This window comes from Trachypithecus francoisi, unplaced genomic scaffold (genome assembly GCF_009764315.1).
Source record: "Trachypithecus francoisi isolate TF-2019V2 unplaced genomic scaffold, Tfra_2.0 Lachesis_group10, whole genome shotgun sequence".
Taxonomy (NCBI): domain Eukaryota; kingdom Metazoa; phylum Chordata; class Mammalia; order Primates; family Cercopithecidae; genus Trachypithecus; species Trachypithecus francoisi.
The window spans coordinates 69,713,223-69,739,653 of record NW_022681455.1 but is presented as its reverse complement, the minus strand read 5'-3'; the positions used below and the strand labels follow the sequence as shown (position 1 = coordinate 69,739,653).

The window sequence follows — 26,431 nt, the reverse complement described above, 5'->3', positions numbered from 1 at the left end:
ATCCAAGTATACCTCTATTTTTAAAAATCCCCAGCTTACTGTATATTTTTAAGTCTGTGTTTTAATATGCCAGATTTTCTTAAAGCAGATAACCCATAAATAACACTAATTTATGCAGTTCTTTGATTGTGGCCCACTAAGAGATAATATAAAGAGTTGCCACTCAGCATCACACAAAAATATTGGAGAAAAATTGCAAAATAGATCTTGCCCATTTATTAACCTGCATCTTTTTTTGAAAATGTCTTATTATTCTTCTGTAATTATCTCATGCAAGCCTAACATATTCATTTAAAAAGGAAATAGATTATGTAAAAATTATGATGAATAGGGTATAAAACATCTTGCTTCATAAAGTGCCTATATTAAAAATATTTTTGCACCCCTATTTTATCAAGTATTGTTTGTAGATTTATATGTGGTTAATAGTTTGACAATTTTTCTGATTACCATAATTCATTTTATTAAAATGCTATTTTCACTGCTGTATAATATTACACTGTTTGCCCATGTTACTAATGAGGGCCACTTAAATTACTTCCAGGTTTTCACTATTAAAGTCATTGCTGCGAACAACCTTGTAGATATTTTTGTGCACATGTGTAAGAATTTCTCATGCAGAGAAGTGAAATTGCTGGGCCATAGGATATATATTCTCCCAAATTTATTTGTTTCTTCCAAATTGGTCTACTAGATATTTGTACCTTCTTACCAGCAATTTAATAGCCACATTCTCTTCTCAAGTTAAAATGAACTAAAACTGCAAGCATCAATATGGCTGAATCTCTCAAAACATTACTTTTGGCTCACTTTTTAAAAAATTGCTACCCTTTCTTTATTTTTTAGTTTTTTAGAGACAGAAACTTGCTCTGTTGCCCAGGCTGGCCTTGAACTTCTGGGCTCAAGCTATCCTCCCATCTTAGCTTCCTGAATAGCTGGGATTAGATGCATGAGGCACCTCACCCAGCTCTTGAAAACCTTATTTTTGAATGAAGCAATTTAAGTACAAGTTTAAATCTTCCCAAAACAAGTGTATGTGTGTATATGTGTATGTGTACACATATATTTATATAAAATCGTACATAATACTGATAATCCAATATAAGTCATAACATATATTATAAACACAGTCATGCACAGCTAAATGGCATGTATATGTTCTGAGAAGTGTTGTTAGATAATTTTTGTCATTGTGTGAACATTTAAAGATAGAAACATTCAGAGAGGAAAAGAGGTGAATGGGATGGAGAGGTGGGGTTTCAGCAACCTCTGTAGGAGGAAGAAAATCTGAAGGAAATGTGACAAGATGGTGGCACCATTTTATATAAGAGGGAAATACGAGAATATGTGTATTGTTTTCTGTACTTTTCAGTAAGCTTAAAAAATCATAAAGCAAAAATAGAAATAAAAATGTTTTGAGTTTAGGTAAAAACTAAGGTCCTTTTGAAATAGCATTTAAGTCATGAGATATAGACACATGATGCTGTTTTACAACAATGGTCATTTATGTGTACAAATATCTTGATGGCAAGTTGTCCTAGAATATAGAAGTATATGTACAATGCAGCACTAATCACAATAGCAAAGACATAGAATCGACCTAGATGCCCACCATTGGTGGATTGGATTAAAAAAATGTGGTACATACATGTCATGGAATACTACACAGCCATAAAAATGAATGAAACCATATCCTTTGCAGCAATACAGATGCAGCTGGAGGCTATTTTCCTAAGTGAATTAACTCAGAAATAAAAAACCAATACCACAAATTCTCAGTGAGATTTATAAGTGGGAGCTAAACATTGGGTACTGATGGTCATAAAGATGGCATCAACAGACATGGGGAACTAATAGAGCAGGGAAAGGTTTTAAAACTGTTGGGTACTATGCTCAGTACCTGGGTGGTGGAATTATTTGCATCCCAAACTTCAGCATCATGCAACACACTCATGTAACAAACCCACATATGTATGCCCTGCATCTAAAATAGAAGTTGAAATTATTTTTAAAAAGATGTAGTTCCAGTATCATGACAATATCACATTTCTTGAGGTAGTCTGTCCAGGTATTCTTGCCTTGGTCCTCACTGCCATTCTATGAAGTAGTCAGGGTGGCACAACCACCTTTATCTTATACATGAGGAAATTCAGCCTCAGTGAGCTTCATCGACTTGCCCACCATCAGCTGTAGAGTTAATTTGGGCCCTGGTCAACACTAGAGTCCAGAACTCCTCCCTAGGCCAATGCTTTTTCTCCTAACTCTGCCACACAACCCCTCTGCATCTCTCAATCTATGAGAAGAAAGGACAGGCACAAAGTAAGGATGCATCTGTTACATATCAAGCCTTCAGACCAAAATAACAGAAACCATCCATTATGCAGCTAGTTTATCTGCAGACCAAGTCTTCCTGCCCAGCCAGAGGGTGGGCACAACCCTAGGCAAGGCCTCTCTGAGGGCCCCTTCTAAGGGACACAGATGTTGCATATTTCTTGTGCTACTATTCCTCATAGAAATGATAAATTGTGAAATATGGAAGAGAGTAATTACTAGGAAAAAAGGATCCATTTACATGATCAAAAAATGTATAATTTCTTACTACATCCTCAGTGACCCTGTAGCTTAAAACAGGGTAGGCTGGAATGGGACTGTCCTAGTTTTTGCTTGGCAGAAGACAGCTGGCATTCATGTGTAATGACCCATAGGAAAAATTAAATCTAAAACTTTAAGTTAATCAGTGTTCTCCAAAATTCAGTGAAAAATAAATAAAAGAGAAACATGGGATTCTGACACCTTCAGAAACTAAACATCTGAAGCTGTAAATTTCTTTCTTTACTCTAGCAGTTCTACTTTCAAAACTGTGAACCAACTGTGAAATAACTGATTTTGGGAAGAATTAAAAGATAAGTCTTAGAAACAGCTAATATAAATGTCTCTCTCCAAATTAAATCAGTGGGGTGCTAGTTTTAATGCCTCTTCTTATTAGCTCATAATTAGGATTCTGTATAAGCAATTACAATATTCACCTCTCTGGAATAGTTTAGGTGGAGTTTTGACCTATGGTGGTACAATTTAAACAACCAGTAATAGCTAGTCCTACAATTCTATGATTAGGGCTTCCTTTACTGGGCCCTAATATTTATTTCATTTTCCTGCAATCTTCCCCTTTTTTTTCCTCCAGAGAAAAACTTTTACTCCCTTGCCTGCTAAAGAATCCTGTATCCTATTACTAACAGCTTTGTTATGTTTTGTTTTCTAACAAACGAGACCTTATGAAGTGAACCTACCAGCACTAAGGTTCAAATAGCCTACTTGCCAAATCCACTTTTTCAAGTCTTATCCTACAGCCCTAGCAGGATTTGGCACTCCTTATCAACTCTTCTATCTTAAAATCTCTTCACATTTTGCTCCCAAACACACTCTCCTGATTCTCTTCTAACTCTCTAAACATTCCTTCCAAGTCTCGTGTGCATGTTTTTCCTCTTTTTCATATTCATATATGCTTTTAATGATTCCTTCCTTCTTCCTGCTTGTCTTCTTATTCCACATGCTTCCTTTGGGTTCTCCTACCCATTTCCTAAGGCTTTAATTATTATCTATAAGTTAGTACCACATAAATCTATACTTCAAAGTTAGTCTCTTTCTTGAAAACTTAAGCCCAATCCATTCTCTGTATTGCTATTAGAAATATTCTTTTTTAAAAATAATCCCTTTCCAGCCAATTTATATACAGAAAATAAATTATAAAAATAATTCCACCTTCTTATTCCTTTTTGAAAAATGTGATGGCTCCTTTGCCAGGAGGACAAAGTGCAAATTTCTTAGTGTTGCGTACAAAACATTCTACAGTATGTCTTTACATACTTTTCTAGTCTCATAAATCCTGCACCATATTACAGCAGGGCCTCACCAGCCCTCCTTCATTCCTTTGTGTCTTTGCTACATTGACCAAATTTCTATGATCAAGAGCATCAGGACATAAGGTCTGATAAGCAAATTTATACCAGGATAAAAGGACTCACTTGGAATCTAGACTGTCCAGAGAAACCTGGAACATTAAGTTGACACTTTCCTGCAGAGGCCATTCCTAGCTGTGCCTACAGAGTTTCATTTTGTTCTTCATCATCTTAGAAAATTTCAAAATGTTCACACTTACATGGAATGTATTTGCAGAATCTCATATTAAAAAAAAAACCCACGGTAAGAAGAAAAATATTCCTCTAGCTGAGTTATCTTCCTTAACCAACAAATTAATTCTAGAAGTGTAGAGGAAGGAAAGAGACATTCAAATACGTGCAATGAAACAGATCAGTTGCATGAACATTGATAATCAAGGAAGGAATGCTGCTGCAGGCAGATGTTTCTCACACAACCTGCAAACTCCAAACCGTCCTGCAAGCTAAATGTGACTTACTCAGTGAATATGTTTCTCACTCTGTGCTCCTATAACATCAAATTTATGCCTTGATTATAGCCCACAGTATACTTATCTGTAATTACTTGATTTTATGTCCATCTTCCCAGTCTGTGAGCTCCTTGCAGACAGGCAAAACACCTGGCATCGAGCAGATGCTCATAAAGGAGTAATGAACTCACCCTTTAGAAACAGCATTGCCTAGGATACTATAAAGTTTTTAAAAACCTTTCTGAAATCATAGCAATGAATACATTAAGTGCAATTTGGTCAAAGAAATTATGAACACTGTTATAACACATTCTATATGAAGACTCTCTCATTAAACTAACATGTTCATAAAACAATCTGTACTGACATGGAGTTAGAGATAACTGACCCCGGACACTACAAGTTCTCCAAATAGCATAAAGCAATTCTACTGACACAAAATATTTATGCTTGAAAATCCAAGCTTAAAAAGCTCACAAATATTTCTATCACAGTCTCATTTCCATTTTGTCAAAATCCTCTAAGAACTAATTACATGAATTCATATTACAAAAGAAAGTCTTGCCCCAGTGAACAGTGTTAATTTTCTAGCTATGAAAGGTGGAAATGCAGAGTGCCCAGGAGATAAGGACATCTGTCCAAAATGCCAGGCAGTTACCAAAAAAGTGATTATAGTAATTCTTTTTCTTATTTTCCCATCTCTAATATTCCTGTTTCTGTTCCTTTCTTGATATTTCACATTTGTACAACTTCCTTCTCTACAATTTAGCTCTTTATTTAGCTCACAAAGTAGGCATTATACTAAGGAGGTAGAGTATTCGTCTTTGGCATCAGTACCAGTTGCCCTTAGCAACCACTACTTGAAGGGAAACCTTATTTTCATCTGCTAACTCAAAATAGGACTAAAGGGTCAACTGCAGAGCAATTTTAAAGGGCAGGTATGGAACTGGCAAATTGCTCAATGTAAGACCCTCTTTCATTTGAATTATTCCAGTGGCATTGGGTGTTTCGTTCACAAATATTTCATAAGTCACAGGATTTATAAATTGGTTTTTAAATGATACTTATGAAAAGTAGAACTACACATTCCAACTTGAGATCTCTTTATTATTGGAGCTATGGAGAGGAATCACATAATTAACACAAGTCTAATGCAAACAAAGATAAGTGAAGGGAATATTCTTTTCAAATATATTATGCCAAATACTCTGAAACTATAACTCCTTTTGAATTTACTGATTTTTGAGTTCAAGTTTCCAAAAACCTATGCTAAGAGGCAAAGCCAGTTTGTTCTCTATTATTAGTTTAAGCTAATAAACACAGTGGTTAAGAGGCTAATAATTCTGAATATTTTGAATCATTTTCTGATATATAACAATTCTTTGGGACATACTAAGGAAAACATAAGATATAAAGGATACATATAATTTTCATTATTTTTATAATTCTTAAAGGACATCTATATATAATTTATATATGGTATTCTAAATGAAATTATACTTTAGCATCTTTCCTATGAAGAATGGAAAAAAAACTGCAAAAGAACACATACAGTTTCACTATTGTTGTGGCTTAAGAAATAAAAAGTATTGCACTATTAGGCTTTTTTTTTCTTGATAACAGGTTTCAGGAGGCATGGGCTGTCCCATATGAGATTCTGCATGTAGTTGGGGGAACAGATGTTGACAGCAGCAGCAGCCTTTATGTTGACACGTCACAGGCTTTGCCTCTTCTCCTGTAAATCATTGGTAGATTTACAAGTAACTGGGAACATCAATGTTTTACATTAAGTAAATTGGATTCAATAGTAGGTGACAAGAAATTTTACTAGTCCTCTCTCCACAACTGTAAATAGGGAACAAACTTTCCTATCATGAAACACACAATTCAGTGAGGGAGATGAGGCAAAGAGAAGAGCGAGAACCAAAGAACAGAGATTCAAAAGAAGGTAAAAAAAATTTAGGAAGAGTAACTTCAAAATATGATGATGATGATGATGATGATGACGATGATGATGATGATGAAATTGTATTAATAAACATAGGACAGCAACTATGTTTGACTGTAACAAATTAATTCTGTGGAAACAGCATGTTTTCTTTTTCTTTTCTTTTCTTTTTTGTTTTTTTGAAAATGAGATCTCGGCTCGCTGCAACCTCTGCCTCCTGGGTTCAGGTGATTCTCTTGCCTCAGGCTCCTGAGTAGCTGAGACTACAGCACCCGCCATCATACCCGGCTAATTTTGATATTTTTAGTAGAGATGGGGTTTCACCATGTTAGCCAGGCTGGTGTCAATCTCCTGGTCTCAAGTGATCCACTCACCTCAGCCTCCCAAAGTGCTGGGATTATAGGCGTGAGCAACCGTGCCTGGCCGTTTTCATGCTTTTGTAAGTCACTCCAGCTAAATCTGGAAATTCAAGTTACAAATTTAATCTTGTACTCTTTAAGTAACTCTTAAATAACTAAATAACCCTTGAAAAAGAAGAAAAATCAGTTACCCAATCAGATTACTATCAACTTACTCTGGGTTTTTGTTTTGTTTTTCACTTTCCTGTTGCACTGAGGTTGAAACACACACACACACATACACACACACACTTGTTTTTGACTAGAAAAACGAAATAGAGCTAAGTTATTTTTAAACTGCATGCAATGTCACTGAATTATAATGTGTTTCAGGTATGTAAATTTTACCACAGTACCAATAATTTTAAAACTTTTACATTTGCCTAATACTTTGTGAGTATAAGTATATATATTATTCCAATTTTTAGTTAAACACAAATTCTCAGCTACTACAAAGTCTTCCACCTCTGAAACTTTCTAAAGGGACTGAAATGCTCCAGTGTGGGTCTCTCACAAATGTCTTTTACTCTGTTAGCGAGGCTGCTGCTTGGGATTCCCCATCTGCCAGATGCTCCTTAACTTTTCTGGGTCGGTGCTCCCTCATCCAGTCCTCCTTGGACAAATGACCACTTTGGATGAGTTAGGGATGTTGCTTGAGATCAAAGAATGCTTCTTTTTGGTGATTTTCTGTTTTGCTTTTTCTGTGTGAAGGCCAGCTATGTCTCAGGAGAATTAGACTCATGACTTAAGGTCCCTTAGTCATTGTCCCCTCGTCTCTGCTCTTACTCATTCTGTTCCGCCATTGACGCTTGAAAGCACCACAGGTTTGTAGAGCTATGGGAGTAGCTGCATGGTTTTTGTTTTCTAACCAGGACTCCAGACAGTTATATCTGGTAAGTTCATTTACTTCAAACCTCAAAATTAACTGCAAATAGGCCATCAATAAATTCCCAACTGCAAGAACTTTGAGTGAGTAATGAACACTTAATGACTTAAGGTTACATGTTTAATAGTCAAAACTCTTTAATTATTGTCACAGCTATAATGTTTGTCTCACTCTAAAGAATTGTTTTTACTTTAACATGTGTTCTGTTTTGCTATGAAATATTTCTTGAGGTAATACGCTTTTACTAAGCTTATATGTTTGGGCAACTCAGATACAATGAGAAAAAAACACACCAAAAGACCAAAAATTTTAAAAACTCACTTTTCTTGCAATCATAGACATTTCGCACTATTACAGAACATTCAAACAAGTTAGGTAGATAAATATTGTCTATAGATAAATGCGATGCAATTTTAATAAAGAATTTGAAGATTGACATTAAATGCTGTCTGAAACCTTTTGTATTTTTTAATGTATGACCATACTCCATATATACTTAGATAACTTACCCAGAAATCTCAACTGTATTGAACATTGCTGAGAGAAATAAACAATAATTTTAACAGATATGATGATAGTAAAAATTGATTGCATATGTTTTGGCACTAAAACTTATATATTTATTTACAAGCGGGAATTCCATGCTGCCACAGAGATCCTGTAAATTCTCCTTTTAGGTATACTGTAATTTGGACCAGTTTCTTCATCTGATTTCCCAAAGCATAAACAATAAGAAGCTGCAAATGAAGAAGGATAAAGATAAAGAAATGCTGGAAGTAAACTTGGATCCTAGTGTAGACTTAGATAATGGGAAAGAAAGAAACTCTCTTAAAAGAGTGAACTTTAAGAACCTAGTAATCTGGGAGATCTTGACGAGCCCCTGAAGGTGCTGTGTTGCACAAAAGAAGATGTTCTGAATGCTATTTCTGAAACCTCAAATCAACTCTGCTCAGCATAGTTAGATTAAGAAAGCAATGTAACATGCATTTAGAACACTTTAAAAAGTGATCAATATTGGGAGGCCGAGGCAGGTGGATCACGAGGTCAAGAAATCAAGACCATCATGGCCAGTATGGTGAAACCCCGTCTCTACTAAAAAATACAAAAATTAGCTGGGTGTGGTGATGTGCACGGGTAGTCCCAGCTACTTGGGAGGCTGAGGCAGGAGAATCGCTTGAACTGGGAGGCAGCAGTTGCAATGAGCTGACATCACGCCACTGCACTTCAGCCTGGGTGACAGAGAGAGACTCCATCTCAAAAAAAAAAAAAAAAAAGTGATCAATAAAATGGCCAGCATTTTGCAAATCGGAGCTCTTATGGGTTCTTCTCATGTCTTAGGAAAAATATTTCATTTGTTTTTCCTAGAAAAAGCCAAATAAATGAAACATCATTCTACAGTTTGAGACACAATGCTTATAATATAAACAGAAGTAAAATGTTACTCAGGACTTTCCTAAACTTACTTTATATCTGTCATTTGCCTAGCACTTTGAGTATGCTCTCACTTTTTATCTCCTTAAATCCCCATAATGTTCTTCCCGGTCCAAATCAGATGGCTTTTTTCTGAACTTCTTGGAGCACTGTAAATATGGTCACATGTATTGTCATTGTTGACTCACTGCCTGTCTCGACTAGCCATGTGCTCCTTGAAGGCAGGGCCTATGGTTCCTTTTGTCTCTCTTGTCCTCAGGATAGTGTTTGGAGCATGGTAGGCACTCAATATGTTTGCTGAACAGATTAAATAGAAGTATAGGTCATGATCTCTCTGCTAAGGAGTTCATAGCTTTTCTGCGGAAGGTAGATAAGACATATGCAATAGAAATAACCTAATGAGGAAGATGATTTTCGGCTCAAATATGTGGCAACGTCAGTGGAAACAGAGCAGAGAGCAATATTGGCTTAAGTATTCAGTAAAGCTTCATACATAGCCTTGGAGAATCTTGGTGTTGATGCTACTTCTGGCTGCTCAAGGTAACTCGTCTTCACTATATAAATGTAATTTATAGATTCTGTAAATTAAATACAAGTTACACAATTAACTGATAAATTAAGAACTGTCCTAAAATATATTTAATTACACACACACACATTCTAAATCTGAATTATCCCAATTACGTTTACAGTGACAAAAATCAGTAGACAATTATATAGAATCATATCATTTAGCCGTTTTATGACTTTCTGAGATGTGTTCCCTTATTTGATAGACTAACCTATTTTTTTCTGAAGAAATAAACAGATACAGAACACCTGAGTAACATTAAAAGAAGGAACAAAACAATAAAATCAAACAAAGATATTGGATTCTTATCTCATAACATGTACCACAATAGTCCCAAATGTATCAAAGACTTAAAAGTGAAAAAAAAAAAAAACCCATAAAGATTCTCAAAGTAAAGATGGGCAGTGAAGTAATTTATAATTTCATCTTAGAGATGCAATACAGGACACATTTTTAAAAGTTATTATGAAAAATAAAAATACCCTTAACAAAAATCAAGACACAAGACAAACTGGCAAAAGTATTTACAGCTTACATCAAAGAAAAATGACAATTTTCACATACACATATGAAATAATAAAAGGATCATCAATCCAACAGAAAAGTGGGTAGACTGTGAATAGCTACTTCCTAGAAAAATAAAGTGCTAATAGTTACTAAACATATGAAATGTTCATTAACCTCATAAACTAACAAGAGAAATGCAAATTAAAACTATACTGAGCTATCATTTTGACCTATCAGCTCAAGGGAACATCACAAAATTTGATAATATACTTTGTTGGCAAGGTTCAAAGTCTTATTCTTTCTTATATTGGAAACGGGTAGGACCCCATGTGAAGCAATAGCAAATCTGCCAAAATTTTACACAGTTTGACCCAGTCATGTTATGAACTGAATTTTCAACATATTAAAGTCTGTATGTTGAAGCATAAACCCCCAATGTGATATTATTAGGAGGTGGGACATTTAGGAGGTAAATCAGGTTTTGACGAGGTCATGAAGATGAAGCCCCATAATGGGGTCAACATCCTTGAGAAAGAAGATATACCACAGCTCTCTCTCTCTAAGCATGCACAAAGAAGAGGTCACATGATCATGCAGCTAGGTGGCAACTATCTGCAAGCTAGGAAGAGGACCCTTACTAAGAATCGAATCTGTTGGCATCTTGATCTAGGACTTTCCTGCCTCTAGAACTGTGAGAAATAAATGTCTATTGTTTAAGCCACTCAGCAATGGTATTTTCTTAGAGGAGCCCAAGATACATTTATAGGAAGTTATCCTCTTGATATACTAACACACAAGTAAAATGACATTCATATAAGCATTTTCAGTGAAATATGATAGACAATATTAGAAATAATTGAAGGCAGTTAAATAACTTAGTTCATATCAATTTGATGGAATTCTGTGTACTATGAAAATAAGTAAGGCAATACTGTATAAACTGCTAAGGCATAATACAGTGTGTATTATATAACATTTATGAAAAGAAGTAAAACTTACATCTATAGGGATAATGTATACAACATCTCTGAAGGATATAAAAAATGCAAGGATAGTAATTGTCTCTGTAGTAGGAAATTGGTTGTCAGGGGGCCAGGAACGGGGTGGAAGAATTCTCACTGTTAACCAGCATATATCTTTTGATTTAGTATTATATGCATATATATCCAGTTCAAAAGAAAAGGAACAAAACCAGTGTATGTTGGAATGCATATAATTTTGTTAACTAAAAACTGAGCTTCTATTCAAAACAGTATGTTTCTCTTGACTGAGGGATTTATTCTAAGCAAACTACTTAGTGAGTAGCCAGAAACTTTTTGTATCCAGACAGAAACCATTGAATTAGGACCTCAGCTCTTTGGGTCCAGGCTTTAAATACAGGTTACTAAAATAGATAAAATAGAATTTACGAACCAAATCAGAGTTTGCCTGGATTCATTCAATCATTCCGCACAACACATAGCCCTACACCCTCTCTCTTCATCTCATTTTAATGGCCTTTGCTCTTTTTTGTTCAGTGTGCTTATTTGTGCTTGTTTTGTTTTTGGCCTGAAGTACAAACAAACAATATAGAGGGAGGGACAATGGTGTAGGCCAAGAGATGCAGCCCATGGAAATGTTTCTTAAGAATTATAGAGAGGAGAAATGGAAGGATGCCTAGGGGCCTCAGAAATACACATACAGACACGTACGCATACACACAGAAATACACGCATCCACACACACAGACACACATGCACACACACATTCTTTATCATATGCCAGCATTATTAATTCATATTAACAAATGTAACTTTTTGTTATTTCATAAATTAATATGTCAATATTTGGAAGATTTTCATAACTAGTGAACTAAAACTTTCTTTTTTTTTTTGAGACGGAGTCTCGCTGTGTCGCCCAGGCTGGAGTGCAGTGGCGCGATCTCGGCTCACTGCAAGCTCCGCCTCCCGGGTTCCCGCCATTCTCCCGCCTCAGTCTCCGAGTAGCTGGGACTACAGGCGCCCGCCACCGCGCCCGGCTAGTTTTTTGTATTTTTAGTAGAGACGGGGTTTCACCGTGTTAGCCAGGAGGGTCTCGATCTCCTGACCTCGTGATCCACCCGCCTCGGTCTCCCAAAGTGCTGGGATTACAGGCTTGAGCCACCGCACCCGGCCTAGAACTAAAACTTTCCAAATGACAATGCATAGAATTACATAGATAACATGGGTAAAGGCCCATTCAAAGTGCATGAAAACAACACTTTTTTTCTTGCATTATAATTTTTGATTGACAGACAATTGTACCTATTTTGGAGATACAGTGTGATATTTTGATAGATGTATACAATGGGTAATGATCAATATCAGGGCCTGATACTAATGCCCAGGTGGCAGAGGCAAGTCTATCTCAAAGACGCCGATGAAAGATTTTTGGAAACTTTTACTGTCTGCCTCTGTGGATGGAGTTTTCCAGGCAAAATAGCTAAGAAATAGTTTCCTGGAAAGAAACCACAATACTCTGTCGGTGCAGGCTCTCACTCTACTACATGGATGTGCCTTAAAATTGGCAAGCAACTAGGATCTTTTCTGTAGATAACCTCCGGTGTCAGGGAAGTGTAGGATGCCATTGCTGCCAGTGCACACAAAAGCCTCAGGATCTGACTGAGGAAGGATATTGAATGAATAAGGACCTTGGGGACTATGGATGGTGGAACCACACTCATTCAGAATAGAAAGGCTGAGAGAACAACGTTGGGCTTTTTGTTTTTGCTTTATAGAGACCAGGTGATCACGCCATGTGCATAATAGGTAATGATTATACATACATGAACAGAGTTTTCTTGTAGGGTTTGGAATCAAAAGACCTGTGTGTTGACATTGACCATGTGGTTGGTAAACTAAGTCTCAGTTTCATTATTACTAAAATAAAGATACCGATGGCTTTGTCGCAGGTTAAGACTTTCCATGAGGACAGAAAATGATGTGAAAACATAAAAGAAAAACTAGCTGTTAACAATTATAAAATTATAAGCTCCAGACAATGTAAACCTAAAATTTTTGACATAATTACTTTATTTATCATAACTTGGCAAGTTGGTAAACAGTTACACAAATGGAATTCTTTTTTTTTTTTTTAACCACACCAAACACTTGAACCCAGGCATTCCTAAGAGACATCTAAACCATGTATGGTTAAGATCAGCTGGGCAAGAGTAAAAGTATATGTGGGCTGGGCGCGGTGGCTCATGCCTGCAATCCCAGCACTTCGGGAGGCTGAGGCGGGTGGATCACGAAGTCAAGAGATGGAGACCATCCTGGCTAACATGGTGAGAACCCATCTCTACTAAAAATACAAAAAATTTGCTGGGCGTGGTGGCGGGCGCATGTATTCACAGCTACTCCGAAGGCTGAGACAGGAGAATGGCATGAACCCAGGAGGCGGAGCTTGCAGTGAACCGAGATTGCACCACTGCACTCCAGCCTGGTGACAGAGCAAGACTCTGTCTCAAGAAAAAAAAAAAAAAAAGTAAATGTGGCTAACAAGCACTTGCTTCAAGCTCCCACCAAAGACCAGAGTCCAAGAGTGCATAAGAATGTGTGTGCTGATTTCTCCCTCCTCTGACTACAGGTACCTGAAAATGCAGGATTCTGAGAGCCTCAGAAAGTCTGACAGCAAAGGCTTGGCTTTGAAGTTCCGACACATTTTAGTTAGAGAACTAGTTTTAACACTTAGTATTTGTATGAACTTGAGTTAATTACCCATAATTTCTCCACTTACAAAATTGTGGTAAAACACGTGAAGCAGTAAAGACTCCATCTTCCATCCTCTGTATCCAGGCCAAGGGACACTCTGAGTTAACAAATCACATATGACTGAGGGCAGAGCTATCCTTAAAGAAGATGTCTTCTCCAGAGAAGGCAGTGAGACATCTCTAGGTGGGGTAGCCATCAGCTCCTCTTTTCAACATAAAAACGTAAAGAGGCTCCTGGAGGAGCCTTTCTCCTCTCTCTTTGGTAAGTGTTAAAAAATCAGCAGATTAGGTCTTTCCCTTCCACAACCCTTTCATCCTCACCACCCTGGCCTTGACCAATTAAAGACTCATTGGAGCTCCTAAGCACCTTTTCATCCCACTTCCACCCTCCTTCCTAATGGTAAAATAGAAGATACCAGGAATAATCTATTTTCATTATGAATCAATTTAAAGAGCTTACTTTCATGATTCTTTAAAGAGATATAACATTTATTAAGAGCAAAATAGGGGTATAAGAGGAGTACTTTGAGGGCTGGATTGCTGTGAGAGGGAAAGAGGCCACGGCAGAGAACTTGGACGGCCAAGAGTAGGTTGAAGCACTTGATGTCTGAGCACTGAACGGAAGGTCAGAAAAGCAGAATGGAAGGAAGCAAGGAAGACACAAGTGTAGGGGCCAAAGGAAAAAAAAGGGACAAATCCTGTTTTGTAAACTGAAAATAAGGAGGGAATCTGAGGATAGCAGAGCTGGAAGAAATTTAGAAGATTATCACTTCCAGGACCTTCACAAGCAAACACTTCTAGGGGTCCGGCAGGGAGTGTTAGTCAGGGAAGTTGGCTGGTTGTGATACGGTAGATATTGGAGGAGACTATGGAGAACTAGAGCAAGCATTTTGTTCCTAAAAACAATATAGAGGGTTTTTTGTTTTGTTTTGTTTTGTTTTTTTAATACTGTGCTGGCCAAAGAACATAACCACGTGAGGAATTTGTCCAATCCCTGTAATGTTACAGATGGGACTGCTGAGCATCAAAATACATAAGGAAACGTTTTACGATGCGGCCTTGGACAGAGATAACTCTGCTGAGACTCTTTTCTCCACATACTGCAAAGCTGGGACCGTGGATCTGAAGGATTTCACAAGAAGGAGGTCACTCCAGGAAATCCTCAAGTCCTGGGGAACTCCAGGATTTTTTCAGTTCCCCCTCAGGGAAGAACTCATTTTATTCTCCAAGGCAACCCAGGAGCAAGTCTAGGATAGGTCTAGAGAAACCTCAAGGGAAAATTTAAATATTTTAGACTGACTCCATATTCTATAAGTTAGAAAGGGGCACTGAAGGTATTGAAAGGGAATGGTTCACAGGTTTATCCCATGAAAACTCTATCACATCTTCTGAATGTCCTAGGATCACACTACGATGGTGATAAGCTGTGGGGATAAGCTTAAAGGGGCAACTGTGAAGGCACAAGATCCAGAACAAAAGCTGGCAAAACAGGTTTACTTAGGGCATGCATGCAGAGGCTGCATCTTTTGGGCCACATAAGTCATATTGTCATCAATATTATGGATTTGAAGCATCTGTAGTTTTAATATCAAACATTAATTATCCATCCTTGACTAGTTCAAAGAGAGAAATTTTGAATCTGGGTTTGAATTTCAGTTCTGCTACTTATTAGCTGGCTGACACAAGGAAAAAATTACTTCACTCTTCAGTGGCACACTTTTCTTGCCTGTAAAACAGAGATAATAAAACTTATCCAGGAGGGTTGTGCTGCTAAGAGGTAACATGTAGATGCAAAGAGCCCAACAGAGAATAATTACTCAATGAATAAAAGCTGTTATTATCTCTTATCATTATTGCTATTGCTATCATAATAGTAGTTACAGACTAGCATCATCACACAGCAAGCTCCCATTGCTTTCTTCTCACATACACAGAAAGCCCCCATCGCTTTCTTCTCACGTCTTCAATGTAACTTCCCAAACATGCAGGATCTGCATGTTCTCTGAGAGCTCTAATAAATGCAGAGCTCACTCAACTTGCATCCTGGTTTACAGAAGCAAGTAACAGGAGAAGCAGGGCTTTCATAGCCCTTCCACACTTTTTTACTCAAGCACTTTGGTATACAATTAGTAAGCAGTGTTTCCAGCAGCTTGTGATTTGCAGTAAGTAATTGCAGTCTAGTGCTCTTTCTTCTGTTGCCACTTGCTAAACACCCACTTAAAAGTATCAGATCACAAAACTCACTACAAATTGAAATTTATGTTTCCTTTTGGGTTATTTGGGACTAATCCAACAAAGCCAACGAGGAAACACAAGGCTAATGTATACTTTTAGTTTCATAACACTACCTTGGTTATTTTTATACTTAATTGAAACGGGATATTTCCTCTTATATTTTTGTTAATGTGGATTTGGAGGGGGGGTTCTAGACAATGAATTTATACTACCAAATGTTAGGCAAAGTAACGAGAAGCAAAATTAACTTACTGAAGCATTTTAATGAGTAAATAATGGTTATCTAGTGCCTAAATAAGTCAAGGTTTTTCTTTCTAAAGGTATCTTCATTTCATTGGCTGTGATTTTGTTTAATTTGAGAGAGAAGGCAAGAGTGTTATCCTCCAATTGGAAACCAGTATGGATGGTATTCCTGCTCCTAGTCTTCAGAATTTTAGTATAAACAAAATAAGCTGATCCAAACACACATTAACCGATTGGTGGATAAACAAACTGTGGTATATCCACACAACTGAATATTATTTAGCAGCAAAAAGAAATGAAATATTCATACATGCTACACCATGAATGTACCTTGAAAACATTAAGTGAAAGAAAAGGCACAAAGGGCCACATATTACATGATTCCATTTATACCAAATGTCCAGAATAGGCAAATACATAGAGATAAAAAATGGAGAGGTTACCTAGGAAAGGGGTGGTGGTAGGGGATGCAGAGTACTGCTTATGGACAAGGAGGCTTCTTTTTCAGAATAATAAAAATATTTTAGAATTCCATAGTGATAATGGTGGTTTAGCTCTGTGGATATCCTAAAACCCACTAAATTTTATACTTTAAAAAAAATTTTTTATTTTTGAGACAGAGCCTTGCTCTGTCACCCAGCCCAGGCTGGAGTGCAGTGGCACGATCTTGGCTCACTGCAACCTCTGCCTCCTATGTTCAAGCTATTCTCCTGCCTTAGCCTTCCGAGTAGCTGGGATTACAGGCATATGCCACCACAACCGGTTAATTTTTGTAATTTTAGTAGAGACAGAGTTTCATCATGTTGCCCAGGCTGGTCTCGAACTCCTGACCTCAGGTGATCTGCCCTCCTCAGCCTCCCAAAGTGGGGATTACAGATGTGAGCCACCATGCCTGGCCGACTTTCATACTTTAAAAGAGTGAATTGTATGGTATCTGAATTAAAATTCAATTTTCTACCTGGAAAATTCTTGCCTGTCATATCATCAGTTCCCAAAACAAACATTCTCTGCAAGTTTACCTTGTGAGGTTCAGTGAATTCGTGAGTGACACTGCATTAGCAAAACAAGTTTTGAAGTCCTTGTTTATAAATCTCAACTTGGGTTCTATAGTTTTATAAACAAAATACTCTGCCAATTTTATATTTTGAAAAAATTGCTTTGAGGATTCTTTCATTTTATTGGCTTTTCTAATAAGATAAAAGAAGTGCTTCACGCTTTTTATTTTAATTTTTGGAATGAAGTTGAGTCAAAATGGGATTAAGAATTCTATTGTATGGCTTCTTGAAAGCAGCAGAAAATCAAATATGGAACATACCCAAAGTGGGAAAGAAATAATTACTTAATTCAGCACATTAATAAAAAAGATCTTGCAAATTAAATGTTGTTGCAAAGACATCTTAAACACTTACTAGAGCATCATACACATTTACTGAGAAAATGCCAAGTTTTATATTATGGTATTCTAGCAACTCAATGCAATAAAAATTTCCAGAAAAACAAATGGGATAATGTAATTTTTATAAAAAATGCACACATACATATGACCAGTGTTACTTTTTTCTTTACTTTTTTTGTTATGCATTTGGAAATGCCACTAATGCAAGATTTTATTTAATAATTGAATAATAATGTGGAGTAATGTAGTGTTGAAGAGAACAAACCCTGGGGTCTATCTGATTTGAATCCTGATTCCTCTATTTACAGCCTGGAGAAAGTTTCTTGATCTTTCTAGGCTTCAAATTTCTCCATCTGTAAAATGAGGATATGGTATAGGGTTGTGAGAATTCAATGCAATAATGCACTTAAAGTGTTTAATATGATGTTTGGCACATGGTGAGCTGAAAGCATTATTATTATCATCATCTTTTTCTTAGCATTGCTTAATGACCTTTTATAGGATTATTTCTTCTTCTAGCAACACTTCTGAGAGAGTCAATAGATTTCAGCTAGAGAAGCAAGGTCACAAACCAATTCAGCCCTACAGTGAGACACTTTTCATTTGTTTCTCTCAAAATATTCAAGTTGTAATTCCAAGAAACCATTCATCCTTTATGCTAACAGGCCACTAACCACAATTTAATAAAATGTCTTTTCTTCCATAAACAAAGCCAAACATAACATCTTGTTCATCTGATTATAAGCAGAATAGCTGCTATCTGAAGACTGCTGTATCACAGGCAATAATAGCAGTAATTACTAGCCACCACACCCCCAATCACCTAAGACATGTGGTATCCATCAGTATAAGAAAAAATGAAAAGAGGCAAACAAGTCTGCTCATTCAACTTTGTGTGTTGATATTTGATTTATATAGTTCAATAGAGTTACATCTATTCTATAAGTAATTCCTAGGTACTTAGTATGTTTTGAACATGTTGGATGCCTAGAATAAATTTCTCATTTAATTGAATTCCTTAGTATTGTGTTAGGTGTCACAGATACAAACTAAAGTTAAACTTTACCTTACCTAAACCTTAAAACCTTATTCTGAGGCACATTGTATTCAGAATTAAAAATAGTCAAGTTCTTCAATTACAAGATAAGATTTAGTAAAGGCAACGCAAGCATCAGTAAAATGTTAATGCCAGATTCATTTATTCTCTGTGACAGCAGACATGGATAACATTTCAAGGTAAATTTAAATAGCTTAGAAAAGTTCATGGTATGGCCAACTGTGATGATAATCTTTACTGCAAGATCCCCGGGGTAAAAAGAGTTATTTTTGTCATCCTAATATAAACACTGCCATTCCTGAGGTTCCCAAATTGTACCATCTGTACCATTCCCTAAAGATAATCAATCTTGCCAGGTGATCTTAAACCCAAAGGCTGGTGCTGGTGTTTCTGGAGGACAGCATCTGAAAGGCCCAGAGTTTCTTACCCCAGTAACTGATGTATCTGATGTGAGTAAGTCCTGGCTTGCCTGACCACACGTCAACACAGAGGAGCAGGGTAGCAGAGGCTGAGAGTAGTACGCCATGCAGTGCATTTGATCCTGCAAACCAGGTTTTGATTGACCCACTGAGAGGGAAACAAGGTAAACTGAGACTATAATTATTGAACTAATTTGGTTTGGTGGCCTAAGAAGATAAGTCTTCAAAAAAATTCAAAACTTGTTATGGAAACAGATGTACATACATATACTCCAAATCAAACCAAAAACAAAGCTGAAAAGAAAAGTACTAACTAAAAATATCAATTCTACCTGGGAATTAAAGACTCCCTGTTATCCAAAAACACTGCTTTGGAGTTAGGCCAGCAAACACCCTTAACATTTGGTCCTATGTTACAGCAGCCTTTTTTGAAGGAAAATAAAATGAAGAATCTTGACACATTGATTTCATCTCCATATAAAAATATTTTTAATCAGCATTTTATAAGGAACCAGAATAAAATTTGTATAACAAAGATTATGCCCAGATTTTAAAGAAAATGTCAAATGTATGGAAGAAAGCAAAAATAGATATAAACAAGGAGAAGTGGCAGCATTTTTAAAAAGTAGTGTTGGTCAATTAATGCAACCATGGCAATCTAAAGGGATGAATAGTAAAATTTCATACTAATTACCAAAATCTTGTTTTCTAACATTTCCATACCGAAATATTTATGTTCTTTCTTAATTTAGGAATGTTTGAGATTCTCACTCCAGAAAATCACTTCAAAAACTGGGAACAGAGGTACCAACCTGCTTCTTCTCAGACTTACCATACAACGAAAACAACTTCTCCCTCCTGTGTCAGCTCTGAGCACATTCTGACTCAGTAAAATTGAGTTTATAATAGAGTAAAATACTTTATGATGGAAATTTTATTCTGCTACTTTGTGACATAAAAAAATATTTAAACAATCCAAGAAAAAGGGAGAGAAAGACAAAATTTTCCATTCTTTCAGATACATTACATTCCCACACACTTCTCCCATTCCTAGTTCACATGCTGATGTGCGTGCTGATATGTCTTTGTGTTCAAGATAAGAGTAGAGAATAGCCAGTCTTTTTCATGAAGTACTAAACAGGATTTGCAGTAGATCAAGGCAGGTTAGTCACCTCCCATTATCCAAAAACACTGCTTTGGTAACCTCAAAAGTTCAAAGGTCTTTGCAAGAATTAATGAAATTAGACCCTACAATAATAGTACCTCCAAAGATACAATGCTCTGAATTTACTTAAACAGTTACATAGGAGCAATAACCAGTTTCAAAATCAATAAAAGATTCAGAATGGATATACTTAAAAACTAAAGAAAGAGACTGTCTAGTAAACTAGATTAAAATGATTTACTCCCTCAATTCTAAAATGGATCAATTTTTCTAAGCCAATGCTCCCATCTCATAAATCACTGGAAAATCCTTCTAAATATTAATAGTATAAGGCTACAGGAACATAAAAGCCTAAGGCTTAGTTTAAAAAAACCTAGAGTGAAATAAGGGACATGAATTCCATAAAAACAAAGTTTCACTGGGGGTCATTCTGGAAAACTGTCACACATACCTTCAGAAAGCTGGTATGAGAAGCATGCCAAGAAAGTTCAGTTATTATCTCACTGGCAGTTATCGCTACTGTCCAGTCACTCGATCTTAACCACCGATGGTTAATCTCAGATTGTTTGTCTGGTAAGATGCAAGACTGCAAGGCAAAGTAGGGGCAGACACCAGGGACAGAACTGAAAATCGAAATCAGTGGGCCCTAGGCAAAGACTGGTTTTCCACAATAGAATTCAGAAGCACAATGTTTTAATTTAAATATTACTTCAATTCCAAGATAAATTAATACAATTTAAACCTCTTTCTCTAATTTTCCCTGGGAACTAAAATTTCCTTTACAATAGATGACAATTTTGTAATTTCTAAGAAGTCCCTTGGATAGAAAGTATAATTAACTTGGTAACTTAACAAATATGTTCATGACTACTAAGCCTTATGCGTCCCCAAGACTGCTTTGGATACTCAGTTTTGAAAACTGAGTGGTCCCCAGGTACCAATATATAAGTCTTCTGGGAAATACAACCAGAGAAAATTGTTTTGTTTGTTTTTTGGTTGGTTGGTTTTGTTTGCCTCAAAAAGACCTGAGCAAAGCAAAAAATAACTACTGAATTTTTTAAAGACTGAACTACCATGCCTTACGTAATGAAAAATCTAAAGTGCAATGTAGCAAAGAACTTTCTACAAAGCAGTCTTTATGTAATAATTACATTACTTAAAGTAAGAGATCTATAGCATCCATGCAGTTATGCCCACACACATATTTATTCACTGAATAATAAAATAGAGCTATTCTCTGAAGTGGAAGCTCAAAATTAGTTGATAGCAAAGCCTTAGTTAGATCATCAACATAACTTGCCACAACTACCACCACTTTCTTTTTTAAAAAACTTTATTTATTTAGAGACAGGATCTCACCCTGTTACCCAGGCTGAAATGCAGTGATGCGATCTCAGCTCACTGCAACCTCTGCCTCCCAGGTTCAAGCAATTATGGTGCCTTAGCCTCCTGAGTAGCTGGGGCTACAGGCACATGCCACAGCACCCGGCTAATTTTTGTATTTTTAGTAGAGATGGGGTTTCACCATGTTGGCCAGGCTGGTCACGAGCCCTGAGCTCAAGTGATCTGCCCGCCTTGGCCTCCCAAAGTGCTGGGATTACAGGTGTGAGCCACCATACCTAGTCTCTTTTTTTTTAACATAATTTTTTTTTAATTTTAAATTTTTATTTCAACAGTTTTGGGGGTACAGTTGGTTCTTGGGGGTATGGTAAGTTCTTTAGTGGTGATTTCTGAGGTTTTGTTGTACCTGTTACCTGAGCAATGTGCACTGTACGCAATATATAGCCCACTTTCTTAAGGAACTCCATTTAGCATCTCTTGAATCCATTCTGCAATTAATCTAGTTAAGAAATTTAACTCTAAGTATTAACAAGTCTTTGGAAAAATGGTAAATAATTTCTCTGAAAAAAAAATCAAAACATTGGATGATGGACAGATAAATAGACAGGCAGACATACAGATAGGTATTTCCTTCTCCTGTTTCCAGAAAGGATCCATAGTGACACTATTCACGGCACAGTTTCAATCTTTAAGTCTTTAAGGCTAGAAATGTAGTTTATAAGATAATATTTTTATAACAATAAAATAAATAATGAAGCAATGCTTTCAGAGTAACATATTATACTAATACTGGTTGAAATTCTAGAAATAAAAAAAGTTGATTCACGTTATTCTCTCCATACAGTTGAAGTGGAGAACTTCTAGCTTGAGAACATTTGGTTCAATTTAATCTGAATAAAACTGCTTTATCACTGCTACCAAAGTATAGAAAATAACTTTCAGTGTCCAATCTGGTGACCCTCTCAAGTAATGGACCAAAGTAAAGGTAACAGATAGTTGAAGATCTGAACATAGTGATTAACCAGCCAACTAACTCTTTGAAAGCAGAGGATAAAGGATAACAATGCCAATCTCCAGAGTTCAGAGGAAGAGTGGGGTGTGCCCTTTACTAAACCTAAAATATTCCCACTCCACATCCTCCTTCCTTGCCTTCTCTCTCCATCTCCTCCACTCCTCCCCATGGGTCACTGCTTTTGCCTGTCTGAATCCCTCCACTCCAGACTCCTTTCCTTTGCCCCCTCTCTTCCTAGTCTACCTCTTTTTTCTTGTCTTCTTTCACATTTCAATCACTTTAAATGAAAATAACCTTGGAAAGAAGTATGTTCTGCTGTTTACCATACTCAGTAAATAATATTGTTTCCAACATTTTAAAATAAAAATTGGACACTTTACTTTTCAAAGAAAAGTAAAGTGTATTTCAAGAAAGAAAATACACTTGATACATTGGATATTTAGGGTGTGTCTTTCAACAGATTGCTTCTTCTTCTGTAAGTAAACAATTATGACGAGGAAAATAAGAAGTTCCCTTGCACACTAACCCAACACTCTAGATCCATACAGAGGCACAGAGCACAAAGCTGAAGGGGTAGAAGCCCTGAGTCTCTAGAGTTATAGTCCTTGACTCCAGGCAAGACTGGAGGTTAGCTATCCTCAGGCAATGGGACAGCTGTCACAAATGGGATTCCACAACCTCCCCAGAGGCCAATTCTGCTTTGTAGTAACCTCACTACTGTGAAGTTATTTGGTTTAGTTAGCTTAAATAACTCATGCTGAACTTTCCCAGTCTGGTCATCAGTATTAACTCGCTGGAGTAGTTTTTAAGTGCTTGAAGACAATTATTGGATTACCAACTAGCCTTCTCTTTCTCATGCATAATCACTGCAAATCATTTAATCTTTTCACAAGTGCTTTTTATCATTCCTATAATTTTTTTTACTCTAACTCTGATACTTCTAGATTTTCCTATCATCTTTAGTTATGAAATGAAAATGATAAATATTAGAAAATAACCACTATTATAGTAATGAAATAATGAGTGAAATCAATACTTTACAAAGTCCTTTCTTGGGCATGACGTCTTCTGATTCTGACAATTTTGTAAGGTAGGTATGGCAGGGGATAAAGCTTCCATTTTCCTCAGATGAGGAAATTGAAGCCCCAGGAGGTTGTCACTTTCCAAAGCATATATAGCCAGAAAGTGCCAAAGACTGTATCAGAAACTGGGACTTCTGACTCCAAAACTTATATACTTTTATTTTAAAAAACCCTAGGCTGTCTACTTATGTCTATGAAATAATCTTAGTGGATCTTAGTGTGTCTTTTTAACTTTCTTCTATTAAAAAATGCTTACTCTATGTTTATATACATATAAAATTTTCTGGTGAAGGCTGGGTGCAGTGGCTCACCCCTGTAATCCCAGCACTTGGGAGGCAGAGGTGGGTGGATCACTCAAGGTCAGGAGTTCGAGACAAGTCTGCCCAACATGGCGAAACTCCAGCTCTACAAAAAATACAAAAATTAGCCAGGCATAGTGGCACATGTCTGTGGTCCCTAGCTACTTGGGAGGCTGAGGCATGAGAATATCTTGAACTCGGGAGGCAGAGGTTGCAATGAGCCGAGATCATGTCACTGCACTCCAGCCAGGGTGACAGAATAGACTTTGTCTCAAAAAAAAAAAAAAAAATTAGGCCAGGTGCAGTGGCTCATACCTGTAATTCCAGCACTTTGGGAGGCCAAGGCGGGCGAATCATGAGGTCAGAAGATCGAGACCATCCTGACTAATATGATGAAACCCCATCTCTACTAAAAATACAAAAATTTAGCCAGGTGTGGTGGCAGGTGCCTGTAGTCCCAGTTACTCAGGAGGCTGAGGCAGGAGAATGGGGTGAACCCGGGAGGAGGAGGTTGCAGTGAGCCGAGATCATGCCACTGTACTCCAGCCTGGGCGACAAAGCAAGACTGTCTCAAAACAACAAACAAATAAACAAAAAATTCTGGTGATATATATGTGTATATTTATGTGTATCTATGTGTATACATATACCACCAAAAAATATTTCCTGCCAAGAATCTGAGTGCCCATGTACTCTGCTATCATGAACTAGGTTGCAAGGAAGCCTGTTGTCATGGTTACATTTTTGATAATCCTAATACTTTGTCACGTATAAAGGTGAAAGTATTACATTCTGTATAAAATTGGTGCTTTTTCTTAAATAAATAATATTGGAAAATTTAAGCCCTAGAGGCAGCACAAGTTTAAAGTGATGAATAAAAATGTGTTCATTGTCATTATCTTGTCTCTTTAGAAAACAAGACTCAAGTGAAAACCACAAAGGTATGTGGTTTGGAATAAAGTTTATGAAAACCTCAGTAGTTGCAATTACTGAGACTTTATCAAAATGCTAGTAGCTTAACTATGAGAAATCCTTCTTGCTATTCTGACAATAAACACATCTATGCCTTCCACACAGCCCTGCAAGCCCTCACTGTAGACTCCCTATGAAACTCATCAGTATCCCTATTCCTTTCTCCTGAGTGAGTGAGTCATTCAGTTTTCCCAAAGTAAAGGCTGTCTACTCTTATTAACTTAATGTTGTATCCCCTCAAAATCCCTCAAATCTGAGAGCTCGGAAAGAAAAGGGAGAATGCCTGCTAGAAAGCTTTCATCTCCTTAGTGAATACTAAACAACCATGAACTAAATGTTGGTAGAAATATGTGCGTTAAAGGTCATTCGGATGAGGACCCAGATGGAAATGAGCAGCAGGTCAAAAAAACTTGGGAGAAAAGGTGATCCTTGTTATAAGCTGGCTGAATTGTGCTCTAGTATTTTGAATGTTGAATATCCAACCCCCAATATGACTATTTAGAGATAGGGCCTTTGGAGGCCCTATGGGGCCTACAGGATCTGACCTATAGGATCACAGCCCCACTCTTATGTCCTTACCTATGGATGTAAGTAAGGTTAAACAAGAACGTAAGAGTGGGGCTCTGATCCTATAAGATTCGTGTCCTTATAAGAAGAGACATGAGAGATCTCACACTGTCTCTCCCACCACAGGAGCACACAGCAAGAAGGTGGCTGTCTGCACCAGGAAGAAAGCCAAGAACCGAACTGGCTGGCACCTCACTCTGGGACTTCTAGCATCCAGAACTGTGAGAAAATAAATTCATGTTGTTTAAGTCACTTATTCTGTTGTTTAATACCACTATGGCATTTTATTATGGCAGCCTGAACTATGATGATAGATTTTGGGATTAAGAAGCAGGGTAAAGCTGTAAAAAAGTACCTAAAAACAAACAAACCAAAAAAACCCTAGAAGTTCTAAAGTGGCTTTGGAACTCATTGATGGGTAGAGGCTGCAAGAGTTGGAGGTGCATGCCTCCAAGATTGTCATAAGGGAGCTGTAGGTAGAAATATGAACATTAAAGGCAACACTGGTGAGAGCTCACAAGAAAAGAGGAGAGCTGGAGAGAAGGCTTTCATCTTCCTAGTGAATACATACATAACTATGAACTGAATGTTAGTAAAAATATGGACGTTAAAGGTCATTCTGATGAGGACCCAGATGGAAATGAGGAACAGGTGATTAAAACTTGGAGGAAAATTGATCCTTGTTATAAAGTAGCAAAGACCTTGCCTGAATTGTGCTTTAGTGTTTTGTGGAAAGTAGAAACTGTGAGCAATAAAACTGGACACTC

The 26,431-nt window shown here is 37.0% G+C and overlaps 1 protein-coding gene and 1 long non-coding RNA gene across 3 annotated transcripts in view; both read right to left on the bottom strand.

Moving 5' to 3' along the window:
• Positions 1-26,431, bottom strand: part of KCNQ5 (potassium voltage-gated channel subfamily Q member 5) — a 591,803-nt gene that overhangs the window by 518,770 nt on the left and 46,602 nt on the right. The gene's annotated exons all lie outside the window — the stretch shown is intronic.
• Positions 17,896-26,431, bottom strand: part of LOC117087443 — a 45,990-nt gene continuing 37,454 nt past the window's right edge. The window contains exons 3-4 of the long non-coding RNA XR_004438814.1: positions 19,235-19,374; positions 17,896-18,103 (exon numbers count right to left, since the gene is read on the bottom strand). This is a non-coding gene — a long non-coding RNA (uncharacterized LOC117087443). The remainder of the gene's footprint in view (positions 18,104-19,234; positions 19,375-26,431) is intronic.